The sequence below is a fragment of the Mytilus galloprovincialis genome, chromosome 1 (genome assembly GCF_965363235.1).
Source record: "Mytilus galloprovincialis chromosome 1, xbMytGall1.hap1.1, whole genome shotgun sequence".
Classification (NCBI taxonomy): domain Eukaryota; kingdom Metazoa; phylum Mollusca; class Bivalvia; order Mytilida; family Mytilidae; genus Mytilus; species Mytilus galloprovincialis.
Genome location: NC_134838.1, coordinates 91,180,414 through 91,197,512, shown reverse-complemented (window position 1 = coordinate 91,197,512; position 17,099 = coordinate 91,180,414).

Sequence of the window (17,099 nt, the reverse complement as noted above, 5' to 3'; positions counted from 1 at the left end):
TTGGTACCGTTAATTTTATTCTATATTAACCAGTGACCCGTGTACTAATTTTTAGGAAAAGGGATAGAAAAAGTATGAAACAAAAATAACCGGAAACTATATTTTCAAAATGCACTGCATAATTTAAACCGCTTTAAGGTGTTTCATTTTATTTTATGTTTGTGCGTATACGAAAAAATGATAGCAAGTTAAACTTCAATGTTCATGACTTACAAGTATTATATTTCTTGTAAAATTGATAGATGAGCGTTTTTCACAAATACCGAACATAAGAATATAGCGTAAACGTCAATAAATGGACAAGCAACCCAACGAGAAAAATATAATTTCAGAGGCATCTACATGTACATGTATAACTAGTTTTGAGTTAGAGAAATCATTCAACATTTTCAATGCCATGCATACGATTTATTTCAGATTTGTGCGTTTTTTCGATTTACGAATAAGTCAATAAGATACAAAAAAGTAATTGAAGCAAAAAAAAAGATACATGAAATAACGAATTAACAAAAGTTTACAAATACATACCTAGGTGCTTTTAATAAAACAACATTTATTTTTTATATTATTATAATTTTATGTTTATGTACCCGATATGGAGTTCTTCTGAAATTAAAAATCACTTGAATGGGTATTTCTGGTGTATATACATGTATAACACGTGATACCTACATGTACAATATACGGAAATGACACGGCTGGGTATTGTAAAGTTACTGAAGGTAGATTACTGGCAGGTGTATATCCCCGGGCGAAAAAAATACTGATTTGTGAAAACGGTTAGGTGTAATTTGTCATATTGTAAACGTTTGAATAGCGCTCATCTCTTCTGTTTTATAATATTAAATGCGCCAATAAATGGAACTTGACACATTCCCCATTTCCATTCTCAATTTTATTAATTGTGTCATATTTACCTCGAAACTATTGCCCAAACTATTAACATATTTACACGTACATGTAACATTAGAATACTTACTTCAACTGTGAAATAACTTTATAATTACTAAAATTCGAAATTATATACTTCTCCTTCCGTATGCCATGTTTTTGTGTCAATTCTATCTTTCCATCAGGTCCATTGTGCACTTTTTTGTCAGTCTAAGTGCACTAAGGAGGCCCTTTCAGTTTGCGAATTCTGAACCTACATGTAAATACCAAAAAGGACCTCCTCAGTGCTCTAAGAAGAAACATTTGAAAACAAGTGTATAATATTTCAGTGTATGTAAAGTGCGGATCCTAAAATATCATTTTTACTGTATATGCCATAAATGTCTAATGTAGAATGATAAATAAACAGACGAACTTTTTTTAATTTTTGAAGAAAATGAGGAAAATTGGTTAAAATGTATATGTTCAGAAATACATAATACTAATTAAACAAAGTAAGAGATGCGAGCGGAGTTTTATCGCGCCTAAAGCCATCCAGCTGTGAAATATATACCAAAATAGGTGAATATTTAGGACATTTCACGAACAGATCGTGCAGGTGCTTTATAACTGATCATAACTAACAGGTAAGATGTTGTTGCAGTAAAAAATATTCATTTTAATACAATTATTAAAGTTGTATAACGTAGAATATGCTTTGTCATTCAGTTTCTTCATATTTAACTAAATTCCACCATGATGATTTCGTAATGCTAGTCATGTTTACTGTCGAATAATGATACTATTCTTTCATTTTCACTGTGGAGCGAATCATTAGTATTGTATATGCGGTGCATTTTCACTGTATAATTTTTTTTTTTTTTTTTATCTATTACAACTCATTTCTTTAAGCATGTAGAGCAAGACTTTAGTTGATTTGCTTGCTTTTTTTATTGGATAATCATTATGATAACACCCAATTTATATCAAATATTAAAAATACAGGTTAAACTATGCCTATTCATATTGTTTAAAAATGTCAATCTTATTTACAAAGTTTGTATAAACAATTATACAAACAAAGCAAGCAAGCCAACCAAAGTTTTGCTTTACATGCAGTAGGAAATAAGCTGTAAAGCCTTAATTTAGCCGACTTGCTCAAACAATAGATAAAGTAAGAGAAATATTTGATAAAATTTAACTTACGGAGGAAAGTTTGGTTTTAAAACACTCTAATAAATTCAATAGAAATAACATTTATTTCAAATGTATTCCATTTAGTTTCTTATAAAGCGTATAGGGATCTTTATCCTTATTTTTTTATCCATTTCCATGACACTTCACCACTAATTACGTACATCTTGATATAGATTGCACCTTTGTTTTCCCGTTTAAAAGGTTTTACACTGGAGCCCTTTATAACTTGCTATTCGGTGTGAGCCAAGACTCCATGTTGAAGACAGTATTTTGACGTATAATGGTCTACTTTTATAAATTGTGAATCGGATGGAGAGTTGTTTCATTGTCACATACGACATCTATATATGGCTCAAAAACGAAACGAGACGGGATAAAAAGGGACACAAAAATCCACGCTACTTTTTTACTATATTTATAATGGGCTTAATATGAGTCAAAATAGAGTAAAACACTAAAATAGTGGGTCGCATTTGGGTATAAGCGTCACGCCGGATTGCCGATTTTTTGCAAGCGTGACAGGTGAAAGTCAAATGATTGTGAAGTGAAAAACGGGAAATGAAGTCTAGCGGGACACGGATAATCACAAAAAAATAGAACTGCATAGTATAAGCGGGATACGGGAATCTGACAAAACAATAAGCGGAATACGGGAATCTGCCAAAACAGTAAGCGGGATCCGGGATCAGAACCCCCCAATGAGACCCCAGAATAAGATATTTTTGTATATTCATCCTATTGTTACAGTCATGCCTTCAATAACAAATGTATTCGATGCATGCATTTTTTTTTAATTTTTGATCCCTTTTTCAATTTTGTGGGGTCCACATTTATAGACAAATGTCCTTTAATATAGATATTTGGAATTCGTTGACATGCTGAATCTAACCGTGTATCTAGTTTGGGGATTGTTTGCCTAGTTGCTGAAATAGCCCACATAGAGTTCCAAAGGGTCTATAATCAACAAAAATGAATTGAAGCATGCATTTCATGTACAATAACCCATATGTGTATGGTTTTACCTCTGCGGTAGTATCCATTCGCGGATCTAGAATTTTTCATTAGTAGGGGCCCACTGACTGCCTAAGAGGGCCCGCTGCTGTCGCGCTCCAGTGATTCCCTATATAAGTTAAAATCAAGGAGAAACGTAATCTGAAGAATACAATATGACATTTTGAGAATCGCTTTTGTTACAAGTTTGAAAAGCTATATATTTGATGAAGAATGAATGAGGAGTTTGTATTTCAATTTGAAAATACATGTATCATGAATCCTAAAGTCATCAACTAAGTTTTTTTTCATTTGTTGCAAGTGCATTTATCACATAATTCTACAATAAAAATTCCTCGCATCTTTGAAAATTCTACATTAATAATGACTGCACTAACAGTGATAATTCATCGCATCTATAGTTAAAATGGATCGCTTTCAATAATCGATATGCTATATTATGATGCTTTTATAACACTTTTTTGAATTTTAATGCTATGTTTGTATATTATAAAGACATATCACAATGAAAATATGTTAAAACGTAACTTAAAATCCTTTAACTTGATATTTTCAAAACGTAAACAAATACAGTTTTCCCATGATCCTTTATTCTACAATAGACATACCCGCATATAACAGTAAAAATGAACTAGCTGGATTCGCACTTTATATACACTGATATTTGCACAATTAAATGATTGTTTTATTGGCGCAAATGAATGTTGCAGTTTTTATGATTAAGTGATACAAAAAAAAAAAAAGAATTCGCGTAATTAACTTGTGGCGCAAATTAATTCTTTTTTAGCCAAACTGGATATCGGCCTTCAAAACATTGTGTATACACAAACAAAGCAATATTTATCTTTTACGCAGTCTAGCCGGAGAATAAAAGTTTTTGCAATTTGTGTAGGATTTTAATTTTAGAATGCAACGAACAAGTAAGAAGATCGTTATGCACGATGAAAGGGAAAAATTTGGTGCGTCGATAAAAATTTCATGGATGCACTTGATAATTGTAAAATTTCAAGTCTTTAAATAACATCCATTTGTAGAACTGATTATTTCGATCCTTCAAATATATGTAGAATAATAATAAAGAAATATATTATTAAGTCTCTTTCATATAAATACTGTAGATTTGTATTTGATCATCGATTGCAAACATAATGTTCAGTGAGAAATATTTCATGTATTCGTACAGAGAACAAATCAACTTCTTTCAGAATACAATTGATTGGTTATTGAAGTAAATGATTTGCGACAGAATAAGTGAAACTTGGCCAGCAGCTTACCTCTAAAATAAAGAAATATAAAAAAAGATAGAGTTAATTCTGTATTTTACTCATACTGCACTTAAGCACTTTTTACAGTCAATACCGAAAATATGAAATACATCGATTTAAATTATGTACACAATGAATAATTTCTGTGTAGTTTTCCGTGTCTACATTTACATACGAGTACAATATAGTAAACTGTATAATTTGTGTATGTATTTGATCCTATGAGCTGTATATTAATTTTCTTACGGAATAAAGAATTATTATAGTTAAAAAGAAAAAAGAGAAACGGTAAATATACAGGAATACATAAAGTTTTGTAAATAGTTGCAAAGGACCACACGTAACTTACATGCCACGAGTTTTCATAGAACTTGGCAATTTTTGAAACGCATGTTTATATGCGATAAAGATCTAGTGCATTTGAGCAAATTAAAATCATGTTATATAATTATCTATCTATTTTATTTTCAACAAATTCACAAGTTTTGCATTTTTAAACCGCGTGTGCATATATATTTTAATGTTTTTATTTTAATTCCTTATATATGAACATGTCACGTGTATTATTCGGGCGCCCTATTATTCATTCGCTTGTTTAAATTGTGAAACATGTGACTTTACTAAGACTGTACGCATTTAAAGTTTGAAACAAAAAACTGCAATTGGCGCAAATTGATTCTGCCCAAACGATAGATACATCGAGGTCGTTTCGCTTAAGTGATTTACCTGTAAAAAGTCCGGGTCTCATCCATGTTTAAAACGAATTAATGCATGTTTGAAATAGCTTAACAGGGGCGTGGCCTATTAGTTTGACGCAACTAACCACTTACTTGATTTCAATTGATCGACTGCAGAGAAATCTATTTGACTGGCGTTAAAATGAATTGATATGAATTGAAATGAATTAAATATAATTTTTTATTTTTGTCAATCTTTATCAAATAACGATCAATCTCATTTAAATAGCGTTAACACGTTTTTGTCCGATCAAGTTAAATTCGGGTTACTAGTGCTGACAGATGTCACCTTTAACCGTTTTTCTTGTTTATTTGAAATTATATTGCCTTGCTTAGAAACAAAATTAAAAAAATCCGGCACATTTAAGCCATCTTCCACAATTCTTTGTCTTAGTTTAAATAAAACACAATCTTCATCAATAAAAACTGCTTGGATGGGTTCTTCATTGTCACCAAACTGAATTCCGAACTCCATATTGGAAATATTGATCTGTGTTTGTGTACTTAAACATTGACGTCATAGATTAAATGACGTCAAAACGTTATTGAAGATCAAATCAGGAGACAAATTTCCGGGGTTCATTTGGGAACTTATTTGAAAGATGAACTTTCAAATGAATTGATTCAATTTAATATAATACTTGACCATTAATAATGTAAGATTCTCAATAGCATATTTATATATGATATGTAGATAATACCCCAAATCAATATACAGTTATCAAACGTAAATGCATTTTAATATAGGATGTCATTAAAAAGGAGGGTCATTTCTATATAAAATCTCGCAAAATTATGACCCATATTTTTGGCACATCCCCGTATACCCAATAATAGGAAGTTACCCCCCCCCCCCCCCCCCCCCCCCCCCGTGGTTAAACTTTTATACATATTTCAATGCAACTTGCTGTTTCATGTATTATGATGGAATATACATAAAGGCAACAGTAGTATACCGCTGTTCAAAACTCATAAATCCATGGACAAAAAAAACAAAATCGGGGTAAATAACTAAAACTGAGGGAAACGCATTAAATTTAAGAGAACAACGACACAACATTAAAATGTAACACATACACACAGAAACGGACTAAGCATTAGACACAATCCTATGAGAATAACAAATATAACATAAAAACCAAATACATGGATGTGGGATAGATAAGTACCGTAAAATAAGTTTATAATGGGAATCGTTGTAATATCTCTAGTTGTAAATTTAAGTTTTCAAATAGTCATTATGACAATTTTAATTTGTATGTCAACATTTTATTATCTTTCCTAATCCCAAAATTGTGTTTTTGTAATTAGTTATTTCATAATTTTCATGCTGTGTCCCCACTGGGTTTCAGGTTGAGAGAAACTGTTCGTAATCATCCATCGAACTAGTAGTATGTGAGAACAATATAAAACAATTTATAAATTCTATATACATTTTAATTGGTCATATCTCTCATATCACTTTTGATACTTCCCATAAGTGATGGTTTAATACGAGTTTTACTGTACTTGCTTTACATGAATTTTAATTGCAATGAAATGTTTACGATATTTAAATCTTACGTTTTGATTATAACTATCTAAGTGCATTACGTGTTGATGTCATTTTGTTTTATCATTTTGTACAACTAGGACATTTCTTCAAAATAATTAACTCCACACAAAATTGGGAATTCTGTGAATTTGATTTGGTAATTTAGGTAAATTAAAATTGATATTTAGAAAATAATTAGTCCAACGATAAAGGTTAACATCTTAGAACACGAAGAAGAACCATTGCAACTAGCTGTTTTGTACAAGTGTTTGTATTAAAAGATTATGCAACAACAGATTTCGCTTGTAATAACTGACTTAATAGTCATAAAAGATCAACACGAAAAGTAAGTGGGGAATAGAAATATGGTCACCACAGGTCTACTTCCGACTTGTGTGGGATGTACACATGCGCAGTCATGTTCGGTTAATATTGAGACGTTAAATTTTATAACTAGTTTATTGAGAGTGCCACCCTCCCTACGTTAGGACCCTCTTTTGAACTCTTATGGAGTGGTCCGTTTGTGTCCTGTTACAATGCTCTATCACATGACCTACCTTTTGTATTTAATTAATTTTTTTGCGTCCTGAACATGCATGCTATATTTGCATATGGTCGTTACGAAACTAAAATCAATCATAAAATATCCGTGAAGTATTATAGTTTATTCTATTCAGGTTCCTCAAAGGAGCCTGGGGTAAGACATGATCACTACAGGTCAGTAAAACCTTTGACAAAGTGTGGCATCTGTTTGACTGTGCGGGATGTATCAAGTATGCAGCCACGTCCGGTCAGGGACGTTTAATCCCATGCCTCGTGTAGAAAGGAAATCACACTCTGCACGCTTGCAACTTTTACAACAACTCTTAGGGTGCCCGTAGGTTGCCCTTTGTAAGGCTAATTTATTATCCCTATCACATATACCCTTATTTTTCAATGGCAGTCTAATATTCCCTGAAGGACATTTATGTCTCTTATATCTTGTACATTAAATGCGAGCATTTTTAAATTAGTCATACTGTGTACGCATATTTCTTTGAAAGTTGTCCTGTTAGTTATAGTATAGTAATTACAGTGTAACCTGCCAAATCCGACACGTGAGTATTCCAACATCCTGCTTTAACCGACACACTATTATAGTATGCCTATCCTTGTATCCTCCCTAAAAAAACGAGTATTCCGACACCCTGCTTTATTCGACATTTGTTCTGATCTCCCTGATTAGGCAAGTCACACTAATTTTAAGGGTAAATACAATTTTGTTGTCCTTGAAATACCAACTAATGACATCGCTTCGAGCAATAACCCTTATCACCAGTCAATAAATTTATTAATGTTAATATCCTCTCTCACTACGTTTGCAATTCCCTCAGTTTTTAACCGGATTTTTGTGACAAAAATGTCAGTTATTGATTTGGGTATGTACGGCGGGCGGCCGGGCGGGAGGCAAACAAATGTTGTCCGTGCATTTACTCATGAACCGTTCAACCAAAGCTTTTAAAATTTTGATATGTTGTTACTGACAACAAAATGGAGGTCAAGTTCAATAATGACGATTTTGACTTTTACCGTTCAGGAGTTACGGTTCTTGAAAGTTTAAAAAATGTCGTTTCCAGTCGTGTCCGTGCATTTACTCATGAACCTTTCTACCAAAGCTTTTAAAATTTTAATATGTTGTTACTGACAACAAAATGGAGGTCAATTTTAATAATGACGATTTTGACTTTTACCGTTCAGGAGTTACGGTTCTTGAAAGTTTAAAAAATGTCGTTTCCAGTCGTGTCCGTGCATTTACTCATGAACCTTTCTACCAAAGCTTTTAAAATTTTTATATGTTGTTACTGACAACAAAATGGAGGTCAAGTTCAATAATGACGATTTTGACTCTTACCGTTCAGGAGTTACGGTTCTTGAAAGTTTAAAAAATGTCGTTTCCAGTCGTGTCCGTGCATTTACTCATGAACCTTTCTACCAAAGCTTTTAAAATTTTAATATGTTGTTACTGACAACAAAATGGAGGTCAATTTTAATAATGACGATTTTGACTTTTACCGTTCAGGAGTTACGGTTCTTGAAAGTTTAAAAAATGTCGTTTCCAGTCGTGTCCGTGCATTTACTCATGAACCTTTCTACCAAAGCTTTTAAAATTTTTATATGTTGTTACTGACAACAAAATGGAGGTCAAGTTCAATAATGACGATTTTGACTCTTACCGTTCAGGAGTTACGGTTCTTGAAAGTTTAAAAAATGTCGTTTCCAGTCGTGTCCGTGCATTTACTCATGAACCTTTCTACCAAAGCTTTTAAAATTTTAATATGTTGTTACTGACAACAAAATGGAGGTCAATTTTAATAATGACGATTTTGACTTTTACCGTTCAGGAGTTACGGTTCTTGAAAGTTTAAAAAATGTCGTTTCCAGTCGTGTCCGTGCATTTACTCATGAACCTTTCTACCAAAGCTTTTAAAATTTTTATATGTTGTTACTGACAACAAAATGGAGGTCAAGTTCAATAATGACGATTTTGACTCTTACCGTTCAGGAGTTACGGTTCTTGAAAGTTTAAAAAATGTCGTTTCCAGTCGTGTCCGTGCATTTACTCATGAACCTTTCTACCAAAGCTTTTAAAATTTTAATATGTTGTTACTGACAACAAAATGGAGGTCAAGTTCAACAATGACGATTTTGACTTTTACCGTTCAGGAGTTATGGTTCTTGAAAGATCGTTAAATGGCGTTTCCATCCACGTTGTTGCATTTACTAATGAACCATTCAATCTAAGCTTTTCAAATTTTAATATGTTGATACTGACTACAAAATGAAGGTCAAATTTGATATTGACGATTTTCACTTTCAGCATTCATCAGTTATGGTTCTTGTGATATTGCCAGGACACAAAACAATGTTAATAAATCCGGTTTGCTGTCGTTGTGACAGCCTCTTGTTGTATACTGATTTGTGCCATAAATTAAAAATGAATATACGAATGTTAAAATATGTATACTATATTTGACAAAGACTTAACATTAGCGTCTATGACAAATGGAATAAATTCATCTAATTAAAAGAACATAGTTTTTGATGTTCTTGCAACATGTGTAATTGCTTCTTGTACCTCATCAGTTAAAATAGGCAAAACAATTTTGAATTAAACATGATGATTCTCATGCTCGCTACTTCGCGGTAACCGTTGTCAAAATCGTTATAACAAAAATTCAAAAGCACGTCCAATGATTAATGGCAAATTCCAAATAACAACGCATCTCAATTTTCTTTCATGAAGATAATGCTGATCTTACACAAGCAAAAGTGAGTCCTTGAATATTTTTTTTTATTAAAAAACCAAAAATAAACCTCTGACTTAATAATAAATGTACCTTAGTATTCGGTTGATAAAAGGAATTTGGAAAGTAAACGTGATATATGGTATTGATTGTATTTAAATATGTGTACAAGTGCCCTTGAATTCGCGGATGTCATACAGAAGTATATGGGCCTTGTTTTCGGTTGTTTTCATTTTTTATGTTATGTTATTACCTTATTTTGAAATTCATGTTATGGAAATAAATTTTCTCGGATAAACAATATCAAAACAAAAGTTTGTAATTACATTTAATCGTTAAATCACAAAAAAGTAACTAGATTTGTCATTCAATTCATATGTACGTGTTTTTTATTTTGAAATTGGAAAACTATGTCTTCCAATTAGATCTTTCGTATAGTTTCGACATTGAATATAATTGACGGAAGAAAAACAATGTAAATGTTTAAAATAAAAGTCGTAGTATTCCTATTACTATAATACCAGTTTCTCCGATTTGGTGATAGACAGTAACGATTATTAGTTGTAATGCTTTTTAAAACCATTTTCCGCAAGTATCATTCCCCCGATAAATGTACCCCGTGTCCTTATTTCTATCAGATTTTGTTGGAAGTCATCAAATTGACTTCTTAGCGGACATGCAAGGTTAATAGCCTAGATGCGTGGAAATCATGTTTTCTGAAGAGGTTGGGTAAACAGTTTTTGTGTTCACTCCCTACTATATTCCTGTCCGGAACATGTTGATCTTGTCCTGTGGTTTGGTCTCATTTAATTAGTTAGTCCTTGACGACCATAATGTAAGCTCTTTGAATTTCATTGTTTTAATTGTCTGTTGGTCATATGCATTTAAAAGCAGTACATCTATTGTATTATATACATAGAGACATGTTCATTGTAAAGTTCCTTCCTAAAATTTTATTTTGTAATTTTTATTTAATATACTATAAATAAAAGAAAACAAGTTTTTCACAATAATATATAGTTATGTCTATAAATAAAACGTTGAAATGTATTAAGAAACTTATCTTTAGCCGATAATCGATTTTTTTTTACAAAACTACAACTGTTGCGTCAATAACATATAATTGCATTTCTTTCATTCATACTTAAAGCATGCAACAATAATCGTTCAAACTTGAAAAGGGGAGTATATTCCTTTAACTTGATTACATCCTCATTGAAGTATAACCAAAGCTTACGTTCTTACTCAATAAACTTCTGTTAAAGAGACCAATCTTGAAATAGGTCGAAATGCAGTGTTGATTATCAAGCATATTATACACTTTTGATATAAATTGTTCCGGCATCTGACAACCTGATATTTAATTATCAACGATTCTTGGACAGGTAGGTACAATTTTAATATTTGATATATATTTTACTGTTCTTTATATCATTCAAATGCAACGATTAAATAATTCCATCATAAGAAATGTTATTTTTGCAACAATTGTTTTCTATGCCTAACTCTGTAATAATATTATCCATATGAATATACCTTACATATATATAATTTACATCTCAGCATAGTTTTGTTTGGACGTAGCGCGCGTCTGGCGTATAAAAATATTTTTTAACTGGTTACCTTTTGGCGGCTGTTATTCGTTTGTTTCTCTGTCCTATATTTTCTCCCATTTATCTGTTTATTAAGACTTATTGTTTTTGGTCAGTTCTTATTATTTTTATTATTCTTCCTCTTCTTCTTCTTCCGCCACTTTAAAAATGAACTTGTCCGCAGCGGTTCTCCTAAACGGCTTGTCAGATTTACTTAGGATTTTACAATATGTTAGACTAACATGTCTAGGTGAGCCATCAATGTTTCGTTTGTGCATTGGGGTCTATTAAGGGGTATTTTGGGGGGTAGAAAGGAGAGAGGGGTTTACTATAGAACTCTATGGGATTTTATTTTCTAAAATTTTCAAATGAATATAACTTGAAAACTGTAAGTGATAGATACATGCAGTCTTCAGAAATGATTATAGGACAATAAAACAAATCACATGAAATATAGGGGGAGTCCCTGGGGGGTCATCCCCACCCCCTTCAATTTGAGAATATGCTTTTATCTTGTAAACGGTCCAGATCCCCACCCCTAAACCATATATATTCTTGAATGGGACGATAAAACAAATCAAATGAAATTAAAGGGAAGTTCCTGGGGGTTGCCCCCACCCCGTTCAATTTGAGAATGTGCTATTATCTGGTAAATGGTCCAGATCCCCACCCGTAAACCTATTTATTCTTGTAGGGGACAATAACACAAATGAAATGAAATAAAAGGGAAGTCCCGAGGGAGTCACCCACCCCTTCTTGTTTGAAAACTTGTAAACGGTCAACATCCCCACCCCTAAACCATATATATACTTGTATTGGACAATAAAGCTAATCAAATGAAATTAAAGGGAAATTCCTGGGGGTTGCCCCCACCCCGTTCAATTTGCGAATGTGCTATATATCTGGTAAATGGTCCAGATCTCCACCCGTAAACCATATTAATTCTTGTAGGGGACAATAACACAAATGAAATGAAATAAAAGGGAAGTCCCGAGGGAGTCACCCCACCCCCTCTTGTTTGAAAACTTGTAAACGGTCAACATCCCCACCCCTAAACCATATATATACTTGTATGGGACAATAAAGCTAATCAAATGAAATTAAAGGGAAGTTCCTGGGGGTTGCCCCCACCCCGTTCAATTTGAGAATGTGCTATTATCTGGTAAATGGTCCAGATCCCCACCTGTAAACCATATTTATTATTGTAGGGGACAATAACATAAATGAAATGAAATAAAGGGAAGTCCCGAGGGAGTCACCCCACCCCCTCTTGTTTGAAAACATGTAAAGGGTCAACATCCCCACCCGTAAACCACATATATTCTTGTATGGGACAATAAAACAAATCAAATGAAATGTAGGTAAAGTCTCTGGGGGTTACCACCACCCCCTCCTGTTTGAATACTTGTAAATGGTGGAGATCCCCACCCGTAAGCCATATATATTCTTGTATTGGACAAAAAATCAAATCAAATGAACATGGGACCATATAAAAGGCGAGTTATGGGAGCTTTGTTTGGGAGACTTCGTAACAGCATCCTGTTACAATTACTTCTTGTTTATTGTAACCCTGTCGTTTTAATGTTATAATTAACACTGCCATTAAAGCGGGAGTTTGGCATGCCACAAAACCAGGTTTAACCCACCATTTTTTCCTAAAATACCCTGTACCAAGTCAGTAAAATGCCATTGTTACATTATAGTTTGTATCTGTGTGTGTTACATTTCGGTGTTGTGTCGTAGTTCTCTTATATTTGATACGTTTCCCTCAGTTTTAGTTTGTAATCCGGATTTGTTTTGTCTCTATCTATTTGTGAATTTTGAACAGCAGTATACTACTGTTGCCTGTATATATTACAAACAATTATTTTAATTGCAAGTAAGGACGAATAACCTTTAAAATTTACACCAGCAGTGAATAACCTATTTCGAATAACCCATTATTCACCGTCGAGTAACCTTTCGAGTTTCGTGAATTTTTTACAAGTTATCTTCTATGAAAATGACGTCACAGACGTAATAAACAAACTGTCAACGTTCACGTTGCAGAAAGCCCATTGAAAGACAAGAAAGCAAAGCTTTGGACATGCATCTAGTGCCAATGATATCATTTTAAAAACGGCCATTTTCAGGGCCAACAATATTTTACAAAAATATTCTACCTTTGTTTACATGTACATACGATAAATTGTAAAAACAAGTTAGACACAAATGTGTTTTCAAACGTCAACTTGGGTTTATTACTAAAGTCAGACAAGTACTTTTTTCAATTATTCAAAAGACCCTTCCACTAATTCAATCATGTTTGTGTTGTCTATATGCCTTTTTTGTACATCTTTTGTTACATAATTTTAAGTATGTATAGTGATTAAGAATAAAACACTATGTTGATTGACGTCCCCCTATTTACTTGTTTGGCTTTATAACTATTTTGATCTGAGCGTCGCTGATGAGTCTTATGTAGACAAAACATGCTTCTGTCGTATGAAATTATAATCCTTGTACCATTTGATGATAACTATTTTACACCATTGGGTAGATGCCACTGCTGGTGGACGTGAAAGTATTACCATCCAGTAGTCAGCACTTCGGTGTTGCCATGAATATCAACTATATGGTAATTTTTATAAATTTCTTGTTACAAAACTTTGATATTGTTTTTACTAAGGATGTTCTTATCATAGGAATATATTACCTTAGCCGTATTTGGCATATTTGTTTGGAATGTTTGGTCCTCATTGCTCTTCAACTTTGTAACTGTTTAACTTTGTCATTTTTTTTATCTGAACGTCACTTATGAGTCTTATGTTGACGAAACGCGCGTCTTGCGTATTAAATTATAATCCTGGTACCTTTGATAACAATTTGACAGTTTTACCTATTATGTCTGTTTGTTTTGTTCACACATCGTTTTTAATGTAATGGAATTCGTCGCGACCGTTACAGATGTGAGCCGTTCAGCCAGCTATGAAACCAGGTTCAAGTTGCTTATTCTTTTGTTTTTTATGTTGTATCATGTGTCCCGGTCATAAAACACGATCGCGAGCATAAAATATCAAATTTAATCATTTTCCACACATACTATAAGCATTTGATCTTTTATAAAACTGAAAAAATAAAGATGTTCCTAAAAGAGAATAATTAATATCGAGTTTCAAGAGACTTTTGGAATGCATACATGATTACAGGTTCTTATAGCTTTATTTTCAGAGTCAATATAATATTTAGATCGTGTTAATATTATAAAACCAGTATCTACAAAATGTACTTAAATAATAGTTTCATATTTCAAAGTTTAAAAAAACAAAGAAAGACTAAATGACTTGATAAAACAAATGTCTTATACAATCTTTATGTTCATATTTTAAACTTTAATAACGGATAAAGAACATATCGTGATAAGTTATTGAATTTCATCATGAATGACGACTCAAGAAAGTACACAGTCTGTTAATCAAACCTTGTATTATCTCTCATGATAGTTGTAAATAGTGACACGTAGACAAGCTGTTCGTACAAACAGCAAAGACAGCAATTAGAACAATACAAGTGGCATATCAAAATTTAAAAAATAAATCCAGCTATATGTATATGAGGGTGGTAAAGGGTTATTTTCGTGCAACGTGATCGCCGTTTTTTATTTCACGTTCAACGTGTTTTTACTTTTTTATTTGACGTTCAGTCGTGCAAGACGGGTGCCTCGTTCAACGTGTTCTGCTTATTTAATTTTACGTGTATCGTGATTTTCAAAGTCTTATTTTGCGTGCTCGGTATTTTTCAAATAAAATTCAAACACTTGGCAGGGATCTTCAAGAAATACTTTTTTAAACGCCGTAAACCAATTATAACATTAATGTGTATACTAAATCGGGAAAATCAAGTAAAACAAAGAGTTAATATATACAAGAAGACAGTGATTCAGTCACAAAAGGTTCACATAAAAGTATTTATTTTTCGTGCAACGTTCATTACAGAAATCATTTCACGTTCAACGTGAAATTATGTCTTATTTCACGTTTTTTTCGTGCAAGCAACCCCCCTTTACCACCCTCGTATATGAAACTCGTAACAATAAAACTTATATTGGGTTACACAACAACTACGGTTTAGAATAAAAGGTTTTCGTGCTGCCGGACCTTAAGTTACAAAGGAGTATACCCGACAGTACCCCTTTTTGGCCCCACAAAATAGCATTTTTAAAAATTGTAAAAACTGTAAATTTTTGGCTATTTATTGGAATTAATGTTGTAACACTAATATGGGCTCTGTTTTATGATACATGTACAATGCACATGCATCAGGTACTACCACAGTTAATTCATGCAAAATTAAGGAAATCTTTACAAATTTAGCATTTGTGCTATTTTCAATTTTTTGGGGTCTAAAATGGAAGAGGCCGCACTTGTGTTCAGTCTTAATAATCTAATATAAGTTGTTATCGATGAAAATAATATATAAAGGGTGAGACTGAACACGAATGCGGCCACTTCCGTTTTAGACACAAATTATCTGAAAAGTTGTGTTTTGTGGCATATTTGAAAGATTCTTAATTCTCAAGCTTAACTTGAGCGTCTTTAATGACTAAACCAGCTCAAATATTTAACCCTAGCCGTATTTGGCACAACCTTTTTCAACTTTTGATCCTCAGAGCTGTACAACTTTGTACCCTACCCCTTTTTATTGACTTTCCAACTTTTATATCTGGGCGTCACTGGTAATTCTTGTTTGGACGAGGCGCGTTTTTGACGTAATGAATTTTATACCTGATGCCTTTTGTTATCTATTATTCATGTGTTTCTTTGCCTAATACGTTCTCCTATTTATTTGTATTGTAGTCCTGTATTATTATGTTGTCATTTTAATGTTATATTTAAAAATGCCATCAAAGTGCGAGGTTTGGCATGCCACAAAACCAGGTTCAAACCACCATTTTGTTCTTTAAAAATGTCCTGTACCAAGTCAGGAAAATGGCCATTGTTATATCATAGTTCGTTTCTGTGTGTGTTACATTTTTGCGATAAGACGTGTCACGGTACTTGTCTTTCCCAAATTCATGTATTTGGTTTTGATGTTATATTTGTTATTCTCGTGGGATTTTTTCTGATGCTTGGTCCGTTTCTGTGTGTGGTACATTGTAGTGTTGTGTCGTTGTTCTCCTCTTATATTTAATACGTTTTCCTCAGTTTTAGTTTGTTACCCCGATTTTGTTTTTTGTCCATGGATTTATGAGTTTGAACAGCGGTATACTACTGTTGCCTTTATTTACATTGTGTTTCCTTTGTGTCGTTTGTTTTCTCCTATATTTGTGTGTGAATTCACATTACTATAAGACGTGTCACGGTACTTTTCTATCCCAAATTCATGTATTTGGTTTTGATGTTATATTGGTTATTCTCACCGAATTTTCTCTAATGCTTAGTCCGTTGCTGTGTGTGTTACATTTTAATGTTGTGTCGTTGTTCTCTTCTAATATTAAATGCGTTTCCCTCAGTTTTAGTTTGTTACCCCGATTTTGTTTTTTGTCCATAGATTTATGAGTTTTGAACAGCGGTATACTACTGTTGCCTTTATTTACATAAGTGCCGGAGAGTAAATTGCAGTTACTTTTA